The sequence below is a fragment of the Myotis myotis genome, unplaced genomic scaffold, assembly GCF_014108235.1.
Source record: "Myotis myotis isolate mMyoMyo1 unplaced genomic scaffold, mMyoMyo1.p scaffold_m19_p_18, whole genome shotgun sequence".
Classification (NCBI taxonomy): Eukaryota; Metazoa; Chordata; class Mammalia; order Chiroptera; family Vespertilionidae; genus Myotis; species Myotis myotis.
In genome coordinates this window covers 36,107,427-36,129,428 of record NW_023416322.1, presented here as the reverse complement: position 1 = coordinate 36,129,428, position 22,002 = coordinate 36,107,427, and the positions used below count along the sequence as shown (strand labels likewise).

At 52.7% G+C, this 22,002-nt stretch overlaps 1 long non-coding RNA gene across 1 annotated transcript; it reads right to left on the bottom strand.

Moving 5' to 3' along the window:
- Positions 1–6,771: 6,771 nt before the first annotated feature.
- On the bottom strand, positions 6,772–10,130 carry LOC118673780. Its single transcript, XR_004973470.1, has 2 exons — positions 9,791–10,130; positions 6,772–8,820 (listed from the first exon to the last, which is right to left on the bottom strand). It is a non-coding gene; the product is annotated as an uncharacterized LOC118673780 (long non-coding RNA).
- Between the last annotated feature and the right edge of the window lie 11,872 nt (positions 10,131–22,002).

Genomic DNA, 22,002 nt, shown 5'->3' with positions numbered 1-22,002 from the left:
GGTCCAGCAATGGATTGACACCTTGAAATGCTCTTAGCTTTTGCCTCATGGTTACAAAATGGCCGCTGCAGCTCCGGAAATCACAGCCAGGTTCCAGGCAGTGAGAAGAGAACACGCTTTCCCAGAGGCTCCTGCCAGACTTTGGTTTGCAACCCCTGGGCCATAACTGAGTCACAAAGCAACTCGTACCTTTAAGGGAGGCTAGGAAAAAAAAAAAAAAGTGCTTCTCCACACTCTCTAATTGAAGTGGATTCGGGCCCCAGAGAAGAACTAAAACGCAAGCCTCTTTTCCAGGGTGGGGCATTCATGCTTCCTTTGGTTTCAGAGGCTTGGATGAGGCAGAAAGATACAGCTTCGGCCCTGTGAAACAGCCCTCTGAAATTTGCACACCAACCCTCTTCCGGGAGGAGAGCCATTAGATTCACGCGAGCCTCGCTCTGGACACCCCCATCGGCAGGGCCTCCTTAATGGCATGCACACCGGGTGCATCCTGTTCCAGACCTGTGGGTCCCAGGGCTGCCCTGCGACTCGAGGCTTTGCCTCACTCTCCCTCCACCTTGCCCGGGTTTGATGCTGCCTCCTCCCTGGTCCTGAAGGGCACTAGGAAGTCACACCTGCCCGTCACATGCGTTGTCTGTCCAGTGCTAGGCTTCCCTTCTCCTGGGATTGCCATTGCCTGAGTGCTGCTTCCCCTCCACTCCCAGCCTCCTGCTTTGGGGAGAGCTGCCCGGCTCCTGCAGAACCACACGGGCCCAGCCAGATGTGACTGGTCCAGAGGCCAGCATCCCCTGCCTGTCATACACTGGAATTGGCTCATGATGGACAAGTAATAGCTGATGTTTACTGAGCACTGTTCTAAGCATTTTAGTGATATTGACTTCATCCTTCCCCCAATCGGATGGATTATACACTGTTACGAGTCTAAGTTGCAGATGAAGTTTCAGCGACATGTTCAAGTTTACTCAGCCAGAAAGCAGCAGAACCAGGATTCAAACCAAGGTAATCTGGGGTCCCCTCCGCACCCCCTCCTCTTATCAAGTTTCAAACAGGCACAAAGGCAGGCAGAAGAGCATAATGAATAATGAATTCCCACACACTCATCACCTAGATTTAATAGCTGTTAACATTTTGCCACAATTGCTGCACCTTTTTTTTTTTTTTTTTTTTTTTGGTAAAATCTCGAATAGATAAGGACTTTAAAAAATAACATTGCCAGCCCTAGCTGGTTTGGCTCAGTGGATGGAGCTTCAGCCTGCGGACTGAAGGGTCCGGGCTTGATTCTGGCCAAGGGCACATGCCCAGGTTGCAGGCTCCATCCCCAGTGGGGGGTGTGCAGGAGGCAGCCGATCAATGATTCTCTCTCATCACTGATGTTTCTATCTCTCTCTCCCTCTCCCTTCTCTCTGAAATCAGTAAAGAAATCTATTTTAAAAAAATAACATTGCCAGTAGCATAATCGCACTCAACTAAATTAACAGTAATTTCTCCATAGCGTCCACTGCTCAGTCCATGTTCAATTTGTTCTGATTGTATAAAACATGTCTTTTTACAGTTCTCTTACGCAAATGAGGATCCCAAGTTTACATATTGCATTTGGTTGATACATCTCCTAAGCCTCTTTTAATCGGTAACATCCCCCTTCCTTTTCTTTTCTTTCTTTTTTTTTTTTTCTCAAAAAGCCATGAATTTGTGGAAGCAGCACCGTCGTTTGGCGTGCTGGAGCTGACTGCATTCTGCCGGCGTGGCTAATGTGGCTAACGTGTGACTCTACTGTAAACCAGCACTTGGAGCTGGAGTGGTGACTCCTGTAGAGGCGCTGCTGGTGCTTCTCTGTTGCCCTGGGCGTTCATGTCTGCGTGCCAGCATTGGCATCCCGCTGCCCGAGGACTTTACTTGCACCGTGAAGCGCACGTACCTGGGCTCTGGGCGAGTCGGGAATGCAGGAGAATTGATGTCCACAGAGGCAGCCCTCAGCCAGCGGGCCAGGAGCTGGTGGGGAAAGGCCCAGCCTCCTCCTGCTTCCGTTGGGGTGACTGACATTTATCCTCCCCTGCCCATGTTCTCCAGGGAGGTGCAGTTGTGTTGCCACAGTGCACCCGTCTGGCTCTCCCGTCCCCTACTGGCATTTTCTGGGGTCACCTCCCAAATAAAGCACCTCCCACAGGAGTCCCAGTCTCAGGATCTGCTTCTAGGGTTACGCAAATCGAGACAGATGCTGCTTCACGCTGTTTTGAATGAACACCTCAGATGCACTCGCTGTGTTCCAGGCACAGTGCCAGGTGCTGGCAATACAGAGAACACCTCGCTGGGTGCCTGCCCTCAAGGCGCTCACAGTCACATGGAAAAGCATGGTCTAGAATAGTTAGAATCCAGCGGGTTCGGCGCTCACGTGTTCACCTCCACTTTACACTTCTCATCTCCATTTCACAAACTGAAGGGGCGGTTTGCCAAGCCCGGTAAGTGACATGACCAGGACACCCATTCAGGCCTGTGTGACTCTGCATAGCACATTTTTTCTCTCCTCTGGCTGGTCAGACGTTCCTGTCCATCTTGTCTCCTGGTGCTGAAGTCTTCTCCATTGCTGATGTTGCCGACTTAGTCATGAGCTCATTCTGTCTCACCTGGACCATTGAAATGTCCTCCTAACTGGCCTCCTGGCTTTGCTGCCTCCAATGCGGCTTCGATGCTGCCCAAGCGATCTTGGGAAGCGAGAAGCAGGCCACGCGTTCCCGCCCAGCGGGATGAGAGCCACGCTGCTCGGCCAAGACGTTGAGACTTTTCATGGCCTGACCCTGGCCTACCGTTCTGGCCTCATCATTGAAGGCACATCCCACCTCCAAACTTCAGTGAGTCCAGGGCCACTGAATCCCTTCAGATCCCCAAACTGACATCGGACAAGTTTCTGAACCACACTGGGCCTCACTCGTTAAGAGGGAGATAGCACTAAAACTACCTCACAGAGCCCTTGTGAGCATTCAGCGAAAGATTGTATACGTTGTAAAGCCCCTAGAATCCTGCCTGGCATGTTCGCACACCCAACAAATGTTGTTGACTTTAACGTTGTTAATGTTGGGATGCCTTCGTCCCCCTTTGCTTCCCAAGCTCTACTTCAAGACATCGCCAGTAGAATAGGCTATGGCCTCCGTGTGTCCCCACTTCCCCACTGTGCAGAGATTGACAACATTCCGTTCACTCCTCAGTTAACCTGTCTGTCTCCCCCCTGAACCATAAGGCCCTGATTACAAAGACTGTGTCTCACTGATCTTGTTTCCTAGAACTGAGCACAGTGCCTGGTTCCTGGTGCCTAGTTATCGTCTGGCAGGTGGATGAATGAATGAATGAATGAATGAATGGCCAAGGGAACCACTGTCACTCCCCTGACCCTGGCCTGGGATCCTCCCACTGCTCCTGGGTATGTGTGCCTCTCACTCCTGGGAAAGAGGTTGCTAATCTCGTCATCCCTGCTCCCCAACAGGCCCCCGCCCCCCGCCCGCCAGCCCCCCCCCCCCCCCCCCCGCCAGCCCCAACATCTGGCTCTGCCTGACGAAGGGCAGGATTACTGATGCCTCTCATACAGCAGGGACAGTGAAAGCCCCACCCACAGCTGTTTGGGTTTTATCAGAGGCTTTGGTGAGCCACGCCTGGTGAGGGTATTTCCAGATGGGATATTCAGAAGGGCAGCAGCCTACCCACGGGTTTGTTGAGCCTCCTCTGTCTCTTTATTTATTTCCAGGCATGAAGGCAGCAGATGGGAGCCAGTGGAGGGAGCCAGCATGACAAAGGGGTCCAAGGATGCATTCTTTCCTCTCAGAGCAGATTATTCGTGTCTGGGAAAGGCGGAGCCGAGCTGCACTGCAGGGCTGCAGGCAGTGAAGGACTTCGTGTGAATAACGAATAATCACACTAATAGGACCAGAGCCTTCCAAGCTCAGTTGCCTGTTCTCTCCAACTCGGCTGCGTGGGGGCTATTGCTGGGTGCTCCCTGCCTCCCCCGTCTGAGGCCCACCTGGCTTCCTTATTATGACTCTGATCCTAGGGATTGGCCTAAGGTTTGTCTCTGTGGAAAGACAATGGCTTGGAGTCAGGGTGGGACCTTAGTGTGGGTCCTGGCACCCCCATGATCTGCTGTGACTTTGAGCAAGTCATCACTCTTTTCTAGGCCTCAATTTCCTAATTTATACATCGGGACCCACAGTCTCAGCCCTGTGCCCCTCCTGTGGCTGCTGTGAGGGGGAATGTGATTGTGAAAATTACCTGTTTACTGGTCTGATCCTCCCACTCCATGCTCCACGAATCAGCTGCCTCCCGCACACCCCACCCTGGGACCAAGCCTGCCACCCGGGCATGTGTGCTGACCGGGAATCGAACCGTGAACTCCTGGTTCATAGGCCGAAGCTCAACCATTGAGCCATGCTGGTCAGGCATCGTTATCTTATTTAATCTTATACCAATTGCTGAGGAGAACAGGTGAAGTGGGAAAATCGAGATCCCGCCTGGGGGAGGGACGGTCCCAGGTAGACACCATGGGAAACAGCTCCAGCACCCATTTCTCTGGTTCCTCTGCACTCCTAATTCTTCGTGTGCTGTTCCCTTTATTAACTGCTACTTCACCTCGGGTGCAGTGGCAGCTCCTCCAGGCACCCTTTCCTGGCTCTCTAACCCGGGTTAGGAGTCTCCGTCCATCCTCTCTGCATCGTGAGTTTGCTTCTCTTACAGCACAGACCTGGGGTGATGGTGGAGGGTGTGTGGCGGGGGGGGGGGGGGGGGGGCGGTGCTGTCCCTCTGGGCTGGAAGCTCCCAGGGCAGGGCCATCTCTACGTTTGTGTACCCAGCACACCGCGTTGGAAATGTCTGATGAAGGAACGGAGAGTGGTTAAGTGGTTTGTTTGAGGTCACTCAACTAGGATAATAAACCTAAAAGCCAACATTTTCAAAAGGCTGAATAAGTGCACTATGAACCCAGGTTTTCGCTAAGTATTTTCACGGTCTCATACCAGGTCCTGATCAAATTGCTACGCTCTCTCCATTGCCCTCCCGGGAGTGCCTGTCCCCCATGGAGCCAGTTACCGCTGTGGGCAGTGGAAGAGGAGGTGTATGTCGGGGAGGGGGGCTCGGTGCTGCCCTACCCTGTGGTCATTTGCCCAGGGCTGCTCCTGGGGCCTCCCACTCTCTGGTGCTTCCTGTTTGCCAGGCACGCAGATGTTGCAAGTGGCAGCCTTGGGTATGTGGAGATGAATGGCCTGGGCTTGTGGGCCAGGCCTGGGCAGGATCCATCAGGATGGGGTTCAGCCCAGCTCAGTGTCATTTGAGCTTCATCCTCACCTTCTGTGAAAGAGAGGTGACAGCCCACCTTCCCAGCTGGGCTGTGGGGAGGGTGGAGGAGAGGAAGGCCTGCGGCACCACTTGGCACAGCAGAGGGGATGGTGAAGATTGACAGTCATGGCTAGTGACAAGTCCTGCTCTCCTGTATGTAAGGAGAGGTTTAAAAATCCGGTGCGGAAAGAAACACTGGGCAGGTGACTCCTAGGGAGGATGGCTTTAGACTTGTATCTTGATTACATTTCTGAGTCACCCCATTACTGGCCAGTTCACACCCAACCCACGCCCTGAACTCTGGGAGGAAAAATCACTTTCATCTCCGTTAGAACCTTCGGTTCAATTATGACTCCCCTGTGGGCAGGAACTGCGGGGAAGAGAGGAGAGAATGAAGGGTGCTCATGCTTTGGCAGGAGGGAAGGGCAGGGCAGGATGTGGTAGGGACCAGACGAAACTCTGCCCCGGTGGATGCCGATCATTGAATGAATGGCCTGTGTGATTCCCACGCCACCACCTTTGAAGATCTAGAAGTTTCCGAGAGTGGGAAGGGGAAAGGAGAATGAAGGCAAGGGCTAAGGCACACAGGCCTGTGTTGATTCTGCTCCTTCCCCGTCACTGGCCAAGGCTGCTGGCAGTACATTCAGCGAATCTATTTGACGCTAATCTTGTTGGAAGAACTTACTGTAATTGTTCACTGCGGGAGATCATCAGATTTGTGTAAATTCCGTAATGGTCTGCAAAGGCTTCATATATCTTGACAGATACACTGCTTGTGCTCTGTTCTTGAGAGAGAAGAGGAGAGTGCGGGCTGGAGGGGACCAGTGGTTTTAAGGTCCCAAGAGGTGCACAGACCTGCTTTCTTCGCTGGACTCCCACTCACAGACCCTCGTTCCCCTTCTCCTGGTGGCCTGGCTCCAAAGCTGCTAGGGATCCCCTGGGTTGGGAGGTAGGAATCTCTTAAGGATGGGGGGGTAGCTACTCCCCACTTCCCCAAATCTAATTGTCCAATAATTCCTGACCCAATAAGCCAGAGGTTCTCAACCTGTGGGTCGCAACCCCTTTGGGGGTCAAACGACCCTTTCACAGGGGTCGCCTAAGACTATCAGAAAACACATATATAATTACATATTGTTTTTGTGATTAATCGCTATGCTTTAATTATGTTCAATTTGTAACAATGAAATTGGGAGTCACCACAACATGAGGAACTATATTGAAGGGTCATGGCATTAGGAAGGTTGAGAACCACTGCAATAAGCCAATAGCATTACCTTTCAAAATCTTTGTAGTCCCTGTAGCAACCAACTTGGTTCTTACCAGTATGTTTGTAATTTTCAATTACTAATAGAATTATTTCCTGCTTACATTTTAAAGTCAAAGAAATACTTATTCTATGCAATTTCTTGTGCCTAGAAAATGTGCCATGAATAACAACCATAATAAGTAAGCATAATACACAGAAACAGCAGGGTTTTTTATTTATTTGTTTATAATAATAGGAACTGGATTCTTGGAGCAAATGGTGGGAGGTCACAGGTAAAAGGCAGAATGCTATGATCTGGGCAACAGGGCAGTTTGTCGCATGATGAGTTCTGGAGGGCATGCCTTTATACTTTATTCATGCTGACATGCAACCACCAATCTCCTTTCCCCAAACAAACAAGAGACAGATCCAACTCCAATCTAACCCAAGCCTAAACAAGCCTATCATTTCATCATAAAATACAATCTATGTGGCCCACCATCAGGCTCTGTGGATTTGGGCATGTGTGTGGTTAAGGATCTAAGAAGACAGGGGAGGAGATGGGTCCTCAAGAGGACGGGCTCTGAGACTGGAGGCTGGTCATGAGCTCAGGGGAGGACAGCTAAGGTCAGAGAGGTGGAGCAGATGGAAACCCAAGAGTCACTTCAAAGAGAAGAGCCATCCAACTCGATGTCAGATCACGTATGGGGTGGGGGAGGGGAGGGCTGAGGCATGATAACGTACAAACTGTAGAAGTGTTAGCTTGGGGGCTAGAAAATGGTGGTATGATGAGGAGAAATGGAACCGTTGAGGAAGAGGGACATTTAGTTGGATGAGAAGATACATTCAGTGGTAGTGACCTTGGGGCAACTAACTGGAATGTCCTGCATTAGTGGTAGGCATCAGACTGGACTGAGCAATCATGGCAGAAGACAGAGACTTAAGGATTATTCACATCAGGAACATTTAGGGAGCCCCTGCGCGTGCCAGGAATTCAGGCAACTGCCAGGTGTAGGGGTGCCTGGGACCACAGTCAGAAGGATGGCCCAGATCTGTGTTTCAGTCCCACTTTGTGCGTGACCTTGGGAAAGTCATTTCATGTTTTCCCATCTTAAGAAAGGGAATGAATGTATCTGGCACATAATTCTCAGTAATAAAGGGCCCTGGCTGGTATGGCTTGGTTGGTTGTTTGGAGCGTAGTCCCACACAACAAAAGGTGGCCAGTTCGATTCCTGGTCAGGGCACATGCCGGGTTGTGGGCTCGATCCCCAGCAACAGATCAATGATTCTCTCATCATTGATGTTCCTATCTCTCTCCCCCTCTCTGAAATCAATAACAATATTTTTTTTAAAAAGAGAAGTTTTGACAAACCAGAGGGAGGTTGGATGACACCACTAGACCACACCTTCCATCCACGCAAGATTTATTTCCTGAGGCAAAAGTACCCAAAGCCTCCTACCTTGTTCCTTGAAGCTAATGTCCCTGGGGCTGACACCGAAGCAAGATGTATTAATACCCATGATGGGTGATCAGCCTTCAATAAGTAATGCTGGTTGTTCTAATGTACCTGGCATGAAATATTCAGAGCTATCAATGTGTTTCCATTTAAATAGTCACCAGGGCTTCCGTCCAAATCAGTGGTGAGCTTACGCTCTCTCATCTTTTCTTGCACAGATCAGATGTGAAGGCGGAGAGTTCCAGGAAAAGGCATCAGTGGCTGACCCTGGGCAGAAAGAAGGCGGGGAGCCAGGCCCAGGCGGTGCAGGAGGATATGATCGGGAAGTGGCCAGGGTCCGCACTTGGGCCAGGACTCCTGCCCTGGCCTGGCACTGGCTACACTGAAGGACTCAACTGGTCATGGGGAGCCAGGTCGGAGCATTATAGGATGTCTTCCCCGGCCCCTGGCTGTAAGCATTTAAAATGCATCCACTCTCTCTCGAGGCTTTATAGGAACCTGGGAGAGTGGGGGACTCGGGATGGCCAGGTAGAGTGGGAGTCAAATTCCCAGGCAGTGGGACCTCCACAGGAAACGTTGGCTGGTGGAGATTTGAGAAGGCCACGCTCAGATAGCCTGTGGACAGGGAGGTGGTTGACAGGTCTGTAAATCACGTCTGCTCAGGAGCTGTGGTCCTGACTGGCAGGTGGTGAGCTGGGGAGAATCTGAAGGGTGAGCTGACAGTAGCGAGTCATTCTGGAGCTAGTGGGGCGGCCATGCTTCCCGCGTCTTCTGTTTTTCTGACGCCGGCTCCCTAAGGGAAGGCTGGAGAACCACAGTCACGCTGTGATGTGGGAGACTGGTGAGCACTCTGCCTTCCTGAGTTAAACATTCACTTGCATCTGAGTGACGACCAGGAGGGGAGCCTGCTGTCCCCAGGAGGCTTCCCTCCAGGAAGGAGGGGGGGGGGTGGGTGGGAGTTGGGGGGCTGGCAGGACTCCACAAGCCACAGCTCTGTCCAGTCCCAGCAAAATCGCGACTTGAGCCCTAACCGGTTTGGCTCAGTGGATAGAGCTTCCGCCTGTGGACTGAAGGGTCTCAGGTTCAAGTCCGGTCAAGGGCATGTACCTTGGCTGCGGGCATATCCCCAATAGGCGGGTGTGCAGCAGGCAGCTGATCGATGTTTCTAACTCTCTATCCCTCTCCCTTCCTCTCTGTAGAAAATCAATAAAATATATTTTTTTAAAAAATCGCGACTTGAGGCCACTCGTGCTCTGCTCTTCCAGGTCACACTCACCTCCCTTTCACCAGAATGCGGCTCTCAAAGAAACAAAAATAAGTATTTACGCCCGGTCAGCGCGGCTCAGTGGTTGAGCATGGACCTATGAACCAGGAGGTCATGGTTCGATTCCCGGTCAAGGGCACATGCCCAGGTTGCAGGCTCCATCCCCAGTGTGGGGCTTGCAGGAGGCAGCCGATCCATGATTCTCTCTCATATTGATATTTCTCTCTCTCTCTCTTGCTCCCCCTTCCTCTCTGAAATCAATAAAAACATATATACACATATATTAAAAAATAATTATAATAATAAATAATAAATAAATAAATGAGCCCTGGTCGGTGGCTCAGGCAGTTGCAGCGTCATGGGTGTGCAAGGGTCTCTGCCCGCGGGTGGGAGCATGCGCACAGCCGGTGGGCCCCGGCCCTCCGCGCGCACCTCCGCCCGGTCCCTCCTCCGGGCCCACTACCCGCCGCTGGGCCGCCTCCCTCCCCGGCGCCCAAGGCGTCTGCTCACCCGGAGGCCTGGGGTCCGCTCGTGCCGCCGCCCACCGGACCTGTTCGCGCGACCCTGGCGTCGAGCGTGTGCGTGGCGCGGCGGAGCTCCCTCCCGCGCCCACGCCGCGCCCACGCCGCGCCGCTCTCCCGCCTCTGCCCCACCCCCGGGTCGGAGCGTGCGCGCGGCGGGTGGGGTCACCTGCGCCGCGGCCCCTTCCCCTGGAAGCGCGCCCCCTCGCGGGCAGCTCCCGCACGGCCGCGCGCCCCGCCACGTGCGCCCCCGCAGCCTGTGAGGCTTCTGCCGGAGCAAAGGGGACAGCCGCCGAGGACGAGGACGAGGACGAGGACGGAGGCGGCGCCCGGGGCCTGACTCAGGTGCGGGGCGCGGGGAGGAGCGGGGCGCGGGGAGGAGCGGGGCGCGGGGAGGAGCGGGGCGCGGGGAGGAGCGGGGCGCGGGGAGGAGCGGGGCGCGGGGAGGAGCGGGGCGGCGGCTGGACGTGGAGGGCGGGGCCGGGTTTGAATGGACGCGGGCGCACCGGGGGCGGGACGAGGTGCTGTGGCCTCGCTCTGGGGTCCAGTGACCTCAGGGAAGAGCTCAGACCCTCAGGGCCACTGTCCTGTTGCAGAACCGGCCTCATAGGCGCTTTGGGGAGCGGGCCTGGTCCTCGCCGAATGGGGCGGGTTGCAGACAAGTCGGGGAAGGAGCAAGTCAGAGGTGGCAAGACTGGTCTGAAGGGCTGGGGTCGGGGGGCGGTTGGAAACACGGAGAAAGGGGACTGCAGAGGGGCCACATGTTTGTGGGCACTGAATGTGCGACAGGGTATCTTATAGGTAGCAGGGTGTTTCTTTTGGGGGGGGGCTGGGGAGACTGATTTTATGCTAAGCTTTTCACCTGCATCCTCAGGACCCACCCTGTGAAGTAGATTTTATTAACAAATAAGGAACCTGAGTCCTAGCCGGTTTGGCTCAGTGGATAGAGCATTGGCCTGGGAACTGGAGGGTCCTGGGTTGGAGTCTGGCCTCGATCCCCAGTAGGGGGCGTGTAGGAGGCAGCCGATCAATGATTCTCTCTCATCATTGATGTTTCTATCTCTCCCTCTCCCTCTCTGAAATGAACAAGAAATGTGTGTGTGTGTGTGTGTGTGTGTGTGTGTGTGTGTGTGGTGTGTGTGTATATCTATAATAATAAAAGGGTAATATGCTAATTAGACCAGACGTCCTTCCGGATGAAGCCGGGGCCAGAGCGAAGCCCAGGTCCCAGGTCGGCGGGAGCAAAGCCCAGGTCCCGGGTGCCTGCCTGCAGCCAAAGTTATGAAGCCTGGGTCCTGGGTGCTGGAGGGAAGCTGGTGCCAGCAGCCAGGGGAAGGAAGGCCTACTCTTGCACGAATTTTCGTGCATAGGGCCTCTAGTGTGTGTGCATGTATCTATCTATCTATCTATCTATCTATCTATCTATCTATCTATCTAATCAAATAAGGAACCTGAAGCTCAGGTTCAGCACATTTCTAGAAGTCACGGTGCTTACGAGAGAAAGGCCAAAAGAGCCTCCTAGCAGGCTAGCTGGAAAAACAGCAATAGGGAAGGTGCTGAGAGGAACCGGGTTGAGGGAGCTGGAGAAGGTGGTAGGAGAAGCAGGTATGACTTTTAATGTTTTCCCACATGTCATCCTGGCTTTAGAGTTGACAGGAGCTCGGGAATTACAGAGCCAGCCTCCCACATTCTGCAGGCGCGGAAGCTGGAACCCAGGGGCTGGAAAGACTGACCTAAAGCCACGCCGCTAAGGCATGGTTTGAAACGGGATTTCCGCACACAAATCTTTACTGCAAACCAGAGGGGATACAGTGCCCTCTAGTGTTTTCCATTCAATCTTACACCCCCCGCCCCCCCTCATATTTCTGTTTGAAAGGTTGAGAACAACTGGACATGGTGCAAGGTGGTCTCCTCAGGTAACCGTAGAGTTATTTGCAAACTCAGGAAGATTTCAAGCAAGTGTTCACTTCAGAAATTAGGGACATGGATGAGAAACACCATGTTTGGTATCTTTTCATGTGCTTATTTGACAGTCATATACACTCTTTAAATTTTTTAAATTAATTGTTTGGGGAGAGAGAGAGAGAGAGAGAGAGAGAGAGAGAGAGAGAGAGAGAAGAAACATTGATTTGTTGCTTCACTTATTCATGCATTCTTTGGTTGAGCCTTGTATGTGCCCTGACCAGGGATGGAACCTGCAACCTTGGTGTATCAGGACAATGCTCTAACTAACCAACTAAGCCGATGGGCTGATAATCATTTATATTTGCACATTAGGCTTTTATTATACAGGAGGATTAGAGTCCTATACTAGTGGATGACATAAAAAGAAAGGACCTGTTTGGAAAGACATATGAAATAATACTTGTATTATTAAGAGGTCCCAGAGGGTTAAAATGTACACCTCGTAATACCTCATTTGTAGTTATGATTAAAACAGGCCCTGAGTAGATGGGCAGCGAAGAGACAACGCACACGAAAGGAGTAGACGACTACACAAGTGGAAGGGAAATGTTAATCTTTAAGAATTTTCTTCGCCGAGACCGGTTTGGCTCAGTGGATAGAGTGTCAGCCTGCAGACTGAAAGGTCCCAGGTTCGATTCCGGTCAAGGGCATGTACCTGGGTTGCGGGCATATCCCCAGTGGGAGATGTGCAGGAGGCAGCTGATCGATGTTTCTCTCTCATCGATGTTTCTGACTCTCTATTTCTCTCCCTTCCTCTCTGTAAAAAATCAATAAAATATATTTAAAAAAAAAAAAAAAGAATTTTCTTCCTAGTGTGATGGCATTTAATTAAAAAAATACATTTACTGTTTTTCCTTGGGCAGGGTGTCTTCTATGATGATTTAAAAATAATTTTTTACAATAAAAATGTCTCTTAATTATAAAAAATTTAGAAAAATGTTCAATGAAAATACCCAATCCTGATGAAGTAGGGGGGTGAAAAAGGCCATAGCAGCACACATTGATACAGAATCTGTTTGAAAAGCCAGAATTTCATGGAAAAACAACGGGATAGGTTTTATACTATTCTTAGAATATGCGTGTGCTACTTCCCTAAGTTCCTTGATAGTGAGGTAGTGTGTGCATGACAGCAGACTGGAAGGGTCAGCCTCGGAGGGTGTCCGTCCTGTGGCGTCGGGGAGGTATCCCTCTGCTGCAGCCCGCCCAGCAGTTTTCAGTGTCCTGTGTCAGATCCCTTTCGGCTTAGCGTCCCCGGGACACCTAGAGGGGCGTTGGTTCCTTGGACAGAATCCTCACCGCCGAATGGGGTGGACGGTGTAAGGGATTCACAGGACGAAAACAGCATCCCAGTGGGAGAGGCCGAAGCTGTCCATTACTGCGAGCTTCTCTCACGGCAGCCTAAATCCCCCCTAATGCAACTAAGCATACAGCTAAGCCTGTTGACTTATTTCCAAGCCCTTGTGGAGCAGCTACATGTGTTGAGCTCCAATTCAGACGTCAGAGATTAACGTATCTGCTAAAGAAAGCTGCATCTTAGCCCAGCCTGCTTGTGCCTGGGACGTGACTGTGGACGCCCCCCCCCCCCCCTCCGCCCCATGGGTGCTGGTTGAAAGGCTCCGAGTCCCCGGAAGAAGTTTTGGCGGAAGTTTAAGTGAGGTTGGGCAGTACCACTTGCCCACATGCGATTTTGTCCCTTGAAGCTCTGCAGCAAAAAGAGATGACTGCCTATGGTGGGGGATCAGCCTTTCATAAACCATGCTGGCTGTTCTACTCTGGTTGCCTGCCGTGAACTAGTTAGAGCTAAAAAGGCATTTCCGTGTCAGTGGCCACCAGGCTGAAACAACGGCTTCACTCCAGTTCAGTGGTGGGCGCGGGTGGCATCGTATATTTGCACAGGGTCGGTGTGGCGCACAGACGGAGAGTGTCAGGAAGAGCACCAAGTGGCCCCTCCCAGGCCCAGGGTGGGGGACTGTGTGGTCCAGGAATACGATGGGAGGAGTGGCCAGGGCCCTCATTTCGGGTGGAGGACTTGTGTGTCCTGTCCCTAGTGTGACCCCGGCCTGCCGAGGGACTCGTGCGGTCATGGGAAGGCAGATCAGGGCATTTTAGGATGTATCCCCCAGTCCTTGATTTTAAGTATTAAAAATGCTACCAGGCTCTTGAGGTCAGATCAGGGGACACGAGAGAGCGGAGGGGTCAGTATGAACACAGCTGGGAGTGTGGCTCCAATGACGGGGCGTTCAGTTCTGCACAGGAAACTCGTAGGTCAGGAGGTTTGGGAAGGCTCAGCTCAGAGGCCTGTCGGTGCAGAGCTCGTTGCGTGTCTGCACGTCTTGTCTGCGGAGCTGGAGTGCTGGTTGGCAGGTGTGAGTGGAGGAGTCTGAAGGGTGAGTGGACAGAAGTGAGGGCGCGGCGGTCTTGACGCCCGCCCTGTGCTTTTATCATTAACCCCCTCCCCCAGAGTCTCTGTGAAAAAGAGACCCTGTCCTGGGAGGGGGTGACTGCTTCCCCACCGGCCACCAGGGGGAGCAGCTGCTTCGCCGGTGACTAATCAGTGCTTCTCAACCGTCTGGCCCTTTAAATACAGTTCCCCATGTGGTGACCCCCCAACCATAAAGTTATTTTCGTTGCTACTTCATGACTGTCATGTTGCTACTGTTATGAATCGTCATGTAACTATCTGATATGCAGGATGGTCTTAGGCGACCCCTGCGAAAGGGTCGTTGGACCGCCAAAGGGGTCGCGGCCCACAGGTTGAGAACCGCTGCGTGTAGGGTCTCCTGTTCAAGCGCGCATGCGCTTGAGTCAGGCTGCGTGTCAGTGCTTCCGAATCGATCCTGAATTTTGCCTTTTGCGGCGTTCCCTCCACGGATTGAAAGGCTGTTGTCGACGCGAGTGCCTTTGCTAATGCGGGTGGTTTTGACTGTGGGCTGTTCGTTGCACACGTCAGGCGGTCAGGGAGGAAAAGACTTCCTTCCACCTTCACGGTTCTAATAAAAGACACGAGGCAGATGAACAAGAGAAAATGACCCAGTTTCATGCCATGCGTATGTGTGGGAACCCCGCTTCCATGAGAGGGTCAGAGACAGAGCGGGGGGCTTGTGTACAAAACATCCCAGCCAGGGGTGAGGCCATGCACCTTGGGGCTTCAGAAGGCCATTGCACAGAGAGAGCGGGTTCAGCATTAACAGTTCACCCTGCCGTATAGCCAGGTAAAAAGTCCTTTCTGGTCAGCTCTTCCGCTGGGCCAGTCTCCTAATTTAAATTCTTCTACGTAGTTAAGGGGGGAAGGGGCAGGGGTTTCTCTTGAGCCTGCAGGGGCTCCGTTGCCTTTAGTTCAAAATAATCCGCACACCATTGAGGCGCATCCTGGGGCTCGCTCTGAACTCCCACCAAGTCCATGTGACAGGGTCCCCCCTCTGGGCCAGGACAAGAGGAGGAGTCAGAAAACTCAATTCTTAAAAAAAAAAAGTCTCTGGTGTGTTTATCTTCCTGGGCGGAGCTGAGGGAAGGGGAAACGCAGGAGGCAGACCCTCGTGGGGGCCCTGGATGGAGACACCTCCCCTTAGGCCACCACCGCTGGGCCTCGGGTTTCCCACCTGCTGGCCGAGGCTTAGGACCAGAGAATGTCAGAGCCGGAAGGAATCAGGGCTCTGCGCCCATGCTTTTATCCCAGCAAGGGGAAACCGCGAGGCTTTGAGGTTAAGTGAGAGTCCTGGCCTGGTTAGCTCATCCATCAGGTTATCTCTGCCGGCTTTGGCTATTTCACAGCTCCGTGGAGGTGGAAGTTAACTGGTAAAGAAGCTGATCGTACAGCAATGTGTTCCTTCCTAAGAGATGCTCATTGTGACCGTTCCACAATCGGCTTGCAGCCGGTTTCTATGGCTATTGACTGATTTGGGCAGTGCTTCCAGTTTTGCAACTATTTGTACGTGTATCTCAGCATCTTTATCTGGCCGCGAAGAGCGTGGTTCTGTGTGTTTTCCTCAGAACTGGCTGTCCTCGTTGATGGATGAGGTAAAGCCTTTGACACGGGTGCGTTTTATACCAGGGTGAGAGCTGCCGTTGTATCCTCTTTGAATATGGTTGATAAGTCAGTCAGCTATTTCTCCAGCAAAATGGGTTTATTCGGGCACAACCACAAATTGCAGTCCAGAGCATGCGACCCTGGCGGGGCCACAGAAGTCCACTAAACAAAGGAGGGGGAGGCTCTTTTGTGGGCAGGAGGGTGCAGGGGGGGAGAGGAAGTTGGGAAGAGCTGTTACAAGGGTATCCCCTGCTGTGCGTTGTGATTGACACAGGGCGTCAGAGCTCTGCATTCTGGCCTCCCTATTTCATTTCAAACGAGGTTTCTGTTTATGGATTTTTACACTGTGAATCCTTTAACATCCTTCAGAGAAGAATAAGGAGGCTCAGAGAGGGGAGGGGATTTTCCCAAGATCACACAGTTCAGTGTGCCAAAGCCATGACCAGAACCCAGCTTTCTCTGGGCTCCTTGATGTTTAGCAATCGCTGATACTCTTCGCAGGATCGTCCTGGGGACCAGAGGTGGAAGAGAGAAGAGAAAGTGGTACAAAAAGCGGGGCGTGCCATGCCTAGAGGGAGTCCTGTCTGGGGTGGGGGTGGGGGTGGGGAGAGGAGGTTCATGGGTTCCAGCCTCACATACCAGCCGTGAGGATACAGCCAGGTCATTCAGCCTCCCTGGGCCTCAGTACCTGCCCTGCATAAACTCGCACCTCACCTCGCGGGGCCCTGGGGAAGCGGGGTGCGGTGACAGGGGAGACTGTGAGAGAGTCGCAGCAACTTCAAAACATGTTCCCCTGTCTTTGGTTCTCCTGTCTTCAAGAGGTGGAGTTTTAGTCCCTCCCTCGAGGGCGGGCTGATTTAGTGACTCATGTCTAACAAACAGAATAAAGGAGAAGAGATGGTGTGTTTTGTGTGTGTGTGTGTGTGTGTGTGTGTGTGTGTGAGAGAGAGAGAGAGAGAGAGAGAAGGTCATAAAACAGCGCTGTGGCTTCCATCGTGGTTACACTCAGAGTTTGGGGAACGCCGGCCGCCCTGCAGAGAGGCCCTGGTGAGGAACTGAGGTCAAATGAAAGCAATTCAGTCAAATGACAGAAATCCCTTTTTATCAGAATTACTTGAAATGCAAAGGGATTAAATTCTTCAATTAAAGACATAGATGAGCAGAATGTATAAAAACACGTGACCCGACTCTACGTTGTCTATAAGAGGCTCACTTTAAAGCCAAAGACACAAATAGATTGAAAGTGAAAGAATGGAAAATGATATCCCATCCGAACAGTAATCAGGGGTGGCTGTCCTAATATCATACAAAACAGACTCTAAACCAGACAAGGTAACAAGAGGCAAAGAAGGATATTACATATTCCTAAAAGGTTCACCCCGGCCAGTGTGGCTGTGTTGGTTGGAGCATCGTCCCGTGCACCCAAAGGTTACAGGGCACATACCTAGGTTGCGGGTCTGATTCCTGGTTGGGGCTAGTACAGGAGGCAACCGGTCAATTTTTCTCTTCCTCTCTCACTCTTTCTCCCTCTCTCGCCCTTCCTCTCTCTAAAATCAATAAAAACATATCCTCAGGTGACGATTAAAGAAAAAAAATAAAAGGTTCAATAGAGCAAGAAGATAGCACAGTTATAAACCTTCACATACCTAATAACAGGGAAATATATGAAGCAAAAACTGACAGAATCGAAGGGAGAAATAGCGGTGAAGAGGAAGACATGCTATTAGTGATGTCTCAGCTCTCGTTGGGTGGCAGGGTCAGGGCTGTTAACTACACCATGTTTTATAACTAACAGTTTGTGAAAAGCGTCTTTTATACGCACAGAATACTGTATCTTAAAATATAAGTTGGAACATATTCAGGATCGCCCTGGCTGGTGTGGCTCGGTTTTCCTGTGCCCTGGAAGGTCGCTGGCTGGATTCCTGGTCGAGGCGCATGCTCGGGTTGCGGGCTGGATCCCCAGTAGGGGGCGTGCAGGAGGCAGCTGATTGATGTTTCCCTTTCATCGATGCTGCTATCTCTCCCTCTCCCTTTCTCTCTGAAAACCAATACAAAATATTCTTAAAAAGATAGATAAGAGCCCTACCCCATTTGGCTCTGTGGGTAGAGCTTTGGCCTGCCGACAGAAGGGTCCCGGGTTGGATTCCGGCCAAGGGCACATGCTGGGTTGTGGGCTGGATCCCCAGTAGGGGGCGTGCAGGTGGCACCCGATCAATGATTCTCTCTCATCATTGATGTTTCTATCTCCCTCTCCTCCCTTCCTCTCTGAAATCAATAAAAATATATTTAAAAAAAAGAGAGATAAGAGAAGGAGGGAGTCTAGGTTGGAGGCAGGCCAGTTGGTAGTGTGAGCGTGGGCTGTGGCACAGCCATGACACCCGTGGGACAGCGGAGCCCAGGGCTCTGGGAAGAGGGCACCCCAGGAGGAGGGCAGCCTGGGATCCCGGCGGCGAGGCTGCAGGGCCGGCCTCGGCCACACGAGGGCGCTCCACACTCGCATCGTGTTGGGGAGGCCGGATTGTAAGGAAGATGGGGAGGAGGTCTTCTGGGGGGGAGAGGAAGGAGCAGAACGCCCTCTCTGCTCCCAGGCTAGTCCTCTCTCCAGGTTTCCTGTGTGGTCCAGCCTTGAAGGTCCGTGTGAAGTCCCTCTGGCAACTGGGAACACAGCCCTGAGAAGTTCATGCATATGTATGTCAGGGCAGCCTGCGCCGGGGAGGGCAGTGCTTGTTTGTTGAGGTGTCAGCGGTACGCCTGTGTCCTGTGTTGGGAGTGAATGTGTGCAGGGGTGTGTGGGAGGGTGGAAGGGGGCGTGGGGAGGAGCAGTTCCGGCTTCCCAGGCCTGGGCTGGAACTCCCAAGGAACAGCCCAATGCTTGAGCTGCCTTCCCCCAACAGAGGAGTTCCCAGTCTGAAAGAGGAGGCATACGCCCTGGCCTTCAGCCTGGCCCGGCGGGACTGTGTATTGGAGATTTCCTGTGGGTCTGTGGATCCCCGGCCTTCTGGTGGTAGTTAAGCGCCTTGCTGAGGCTGGGCTCATGGCCGGCCGCCGCCAGGCCCTGGCGCTGCCCACTCCTGCTGCTCGGGAACCTGGTGTCACGAAGATGTGCCCAGGGGCATAGCCCAGCAGAAATCTTGTGACCCAAGGAACACCACTGGTCTCATTTTAGACCAGAACGTTTTTTGTTTTTTTTCCCTCCTGAAAGCTGCCTGGGCGGTGGCAGGAAGCCCAGGTTCAGGGTAGCAGAACATGCCACTCCAAAACACGCCTCTTGGGCACCATGATTATTTTGAGCTGATTATTCTGAGAAACGACAGGCACAGGAGGAGCTCTGAAAACGGAGCGGAGATTCCTCTTTTGACAGGGAAACGTACTTTTATAAAGAAAATCTTATTTTCTACGGGGCCTCCCTTTCTATACCAGGAAGGTGGCTCTAAGTCCCCAGAGAATCTTTTTTTTTTTTTTTTTTTTTTTAAATATATTTTATTGATTTTTTACAGAGAGGAAGGGAGAGAGATAGAGAGTCAGAAACATCGATGAGAGAGAAACATCGATCAGCTGCCTCCTGCACATCTCCTACTGGGGATGTGCCCGCAACCCAGGTACATGCCCTTGACCGGAATCGAACCTGGGACCTTTCAGTCCGCAGGCCGACGCTCTATCCACTGAGCCAAACCGGTTTCGGCCCCAGAGAATCTTATCGCTGGGGAAGGCAGTGACTTGGCCTCTCTAAACAGACCTTACCTGTTTACCGCTTTTCCTGGTGACCTTCCCTAACAGGCCTCCCCTCCCCTTCCCCGTTCCTTTCTCTGGGCTTTAGCTGAAGATGGTGTTTAAAAGCTGCTGCCTTAGGCCACCTGGCAGAGTTACCTCATTTTTCCTGGGTACCTCCCATGTATGCATGAGGTCTGTATCTATACTCTCAGGTTGGTTTTTCTCGAATTATTCTGTCTTTTATTCCGGGGGTCTCAGCCAAGAACTCAGAAAGGAGAATTGCTTTTCCTCCCCCATAGGGGGGACCGCGACCAGGGGCCTGGAGTCTTGTCCCCTCCTCCTGCCTTGGTCACTGGTTAGCCGCTGCAGGTGAATGAGCTTGGTGGGTGGCCTGGCTTCTCAGCTGGGGATTTCAGAGCATTAGGGCTGGTGGGACGCACCCCCGCTGGGAGCCTGGGGCAAGGTGGGCGGGGGGGGCAGCAGTCTGAGGCCCGGGGCGGTGTCCCAGGGCAGGGGAAGACCAGGAGGAGGAACAGCAAGCCCAGGGGGTGCTGGGGTCTTGAAACATGAGATAAGACCAGGATGCTGCCGAGCCTAGGAGACCCCGCTGGGGAGAGGAGACCAAGGACGAAGCTTCACAGAGCTCCAGCTGAGCCCTCGGCCCTTGTCCGGACTTCCCCCAGCAGACCTTCCCCCCCTCAGCAGCCTGGCCTTGGCTGGTACCCCTGCCATTCCCGGGGCTGCGATGCCTAGGCCCAGCCCAGCGACCATGAGAGATGTAGGAGAACAACACCTGGGTGAGGCTACTCTAGGGAGTTTTGGGGTTCAGGGAGCAAGACTTCATGACCATGTAGTTAAAGGGAAGCAGTTTGTCACCCCCAAATATGCCTTTTGGGCTATTATTTTAAGCTGGTTATTTTTTTTTTTAATATATTTTATTGATTTTTTACAGAGAGGAAGGGAGAGAAATAGAGAGTTAGAAACATCGATGAGAGAGAAACATCGATCAGCTGCCTCCTGCACATCTCCTACTGGGGATATGCCCGCAACCCAGGTACATGCCCTTGACCGGAATCAAACCCGGGACCCCTCAGTCCGCAGGCCGACGCTCTATCCACTGAGCCAAACCGGTTTCGGCGAAGCTGGTTATTTTTATGAAACAAAAGACTCAGACAAAAACCCTCTGACCTTCGCCTCGTTGCCTAAGGAATTGAGAGAGGGCCGGCTCTGGGAAGGCAGCCATCACCCGAGAGAACTGGAGTTCAGCTCCAACTAAGTGTCTTAGAGGAGAGGCCTCCTGGGGCCCTTTGACCACAGTCTTCCTGTGTCCCATTGTTTCATTTGTTTGTCTTTTGTCCTGCGTCTCCGTTGCTAAAGATGGCCCAGCGAACACTTATTTACCAGTATTTGCTTTTCGGCCTCCATGGCATATAAGCTGCTTTAACCGCTGGCCAGTTCTCAGCCCGCAGGTCCTTCTGGAACCCCCACGCGGCCTATGTCATCAGTGCGGCTGTTTTCTCTCGTTCATCTGTCTCACGTTTGCGTGCCTGTGGGACCAGCCAGAAGAACGTAGGAGAGCGGAAGGGCAGTTACTGTGCGTGCCTCACATGGCCATCAGGCGGAAGGCACTGGTGTCAGGCCTGGGCTGGTTAGACTTCCAGCTCAGCCACCTAGTAGCCATGTGGCCTTAAATGAGCAAATTGCCTAACCTGACTGGACCTCAGTCTCATCATCTGCGACATGGGAACAGTAGTGACATTGCAGGGTTATGAAGGTTTGGACATTGGGAATGCAGAGTGCTCAGGCCGTAGGAAAGGCTGTTTCTATCATCATTGTCCCATGCCCGGACCCCCTTCGACGGCCTCCAGGCCTCTCTTCTCAGCTCAGACGAGAGCAGTCCTGTAATGTGCCTGCCCCACTGTGACAGGGAAGGAAGGGGTAGGCAGCTAATGTCACCCAGGACGGCAATGTCCCTGCTGACAAGAGCCTCTGGGAAGATGCCTTGGTTCCAAGGACTAAATCTCCTAGTTGGCAGACGGCATGTCCTGTGTAGGTGGGGGTCTCCCTTCACCTGGATCTCACAGCAGGAGGAATACAGAACTTTCAGAGCAGGAGGAGGCCAGGTGGCTGCGTGTTGCAACAGAGGAAGGGGCCAGGGGCTTGGCCTAAGGCTCTGCTCATGTCCCCTAGACCTTTCCTATCATGGGGGGAGGGAGGAGGGGATCAGTCTTCCAGGCGGGGGGAGGAGAGAGGCCCTGAATGCAGGCTGTGCACCCACAGCTTTTTCCTTCTCCTTGCCCCCCCTGCATCCCACCCCGGCTGGAGCCTGCGGTCATCCAGTTAAAGCTCCTTTAGGCGAGAAGCCTTCCTGGCTCTTGCACGCGGGCCGTGAAGTTGATGGGAGGGAAGGGGCTTTTTGTGAACTCAGTCCAGAGGCGGGGAGCATGTGGGTGGGTGCCACCCGGGATCCAGTGCCAGGAGTAGATAGGGACCCCACC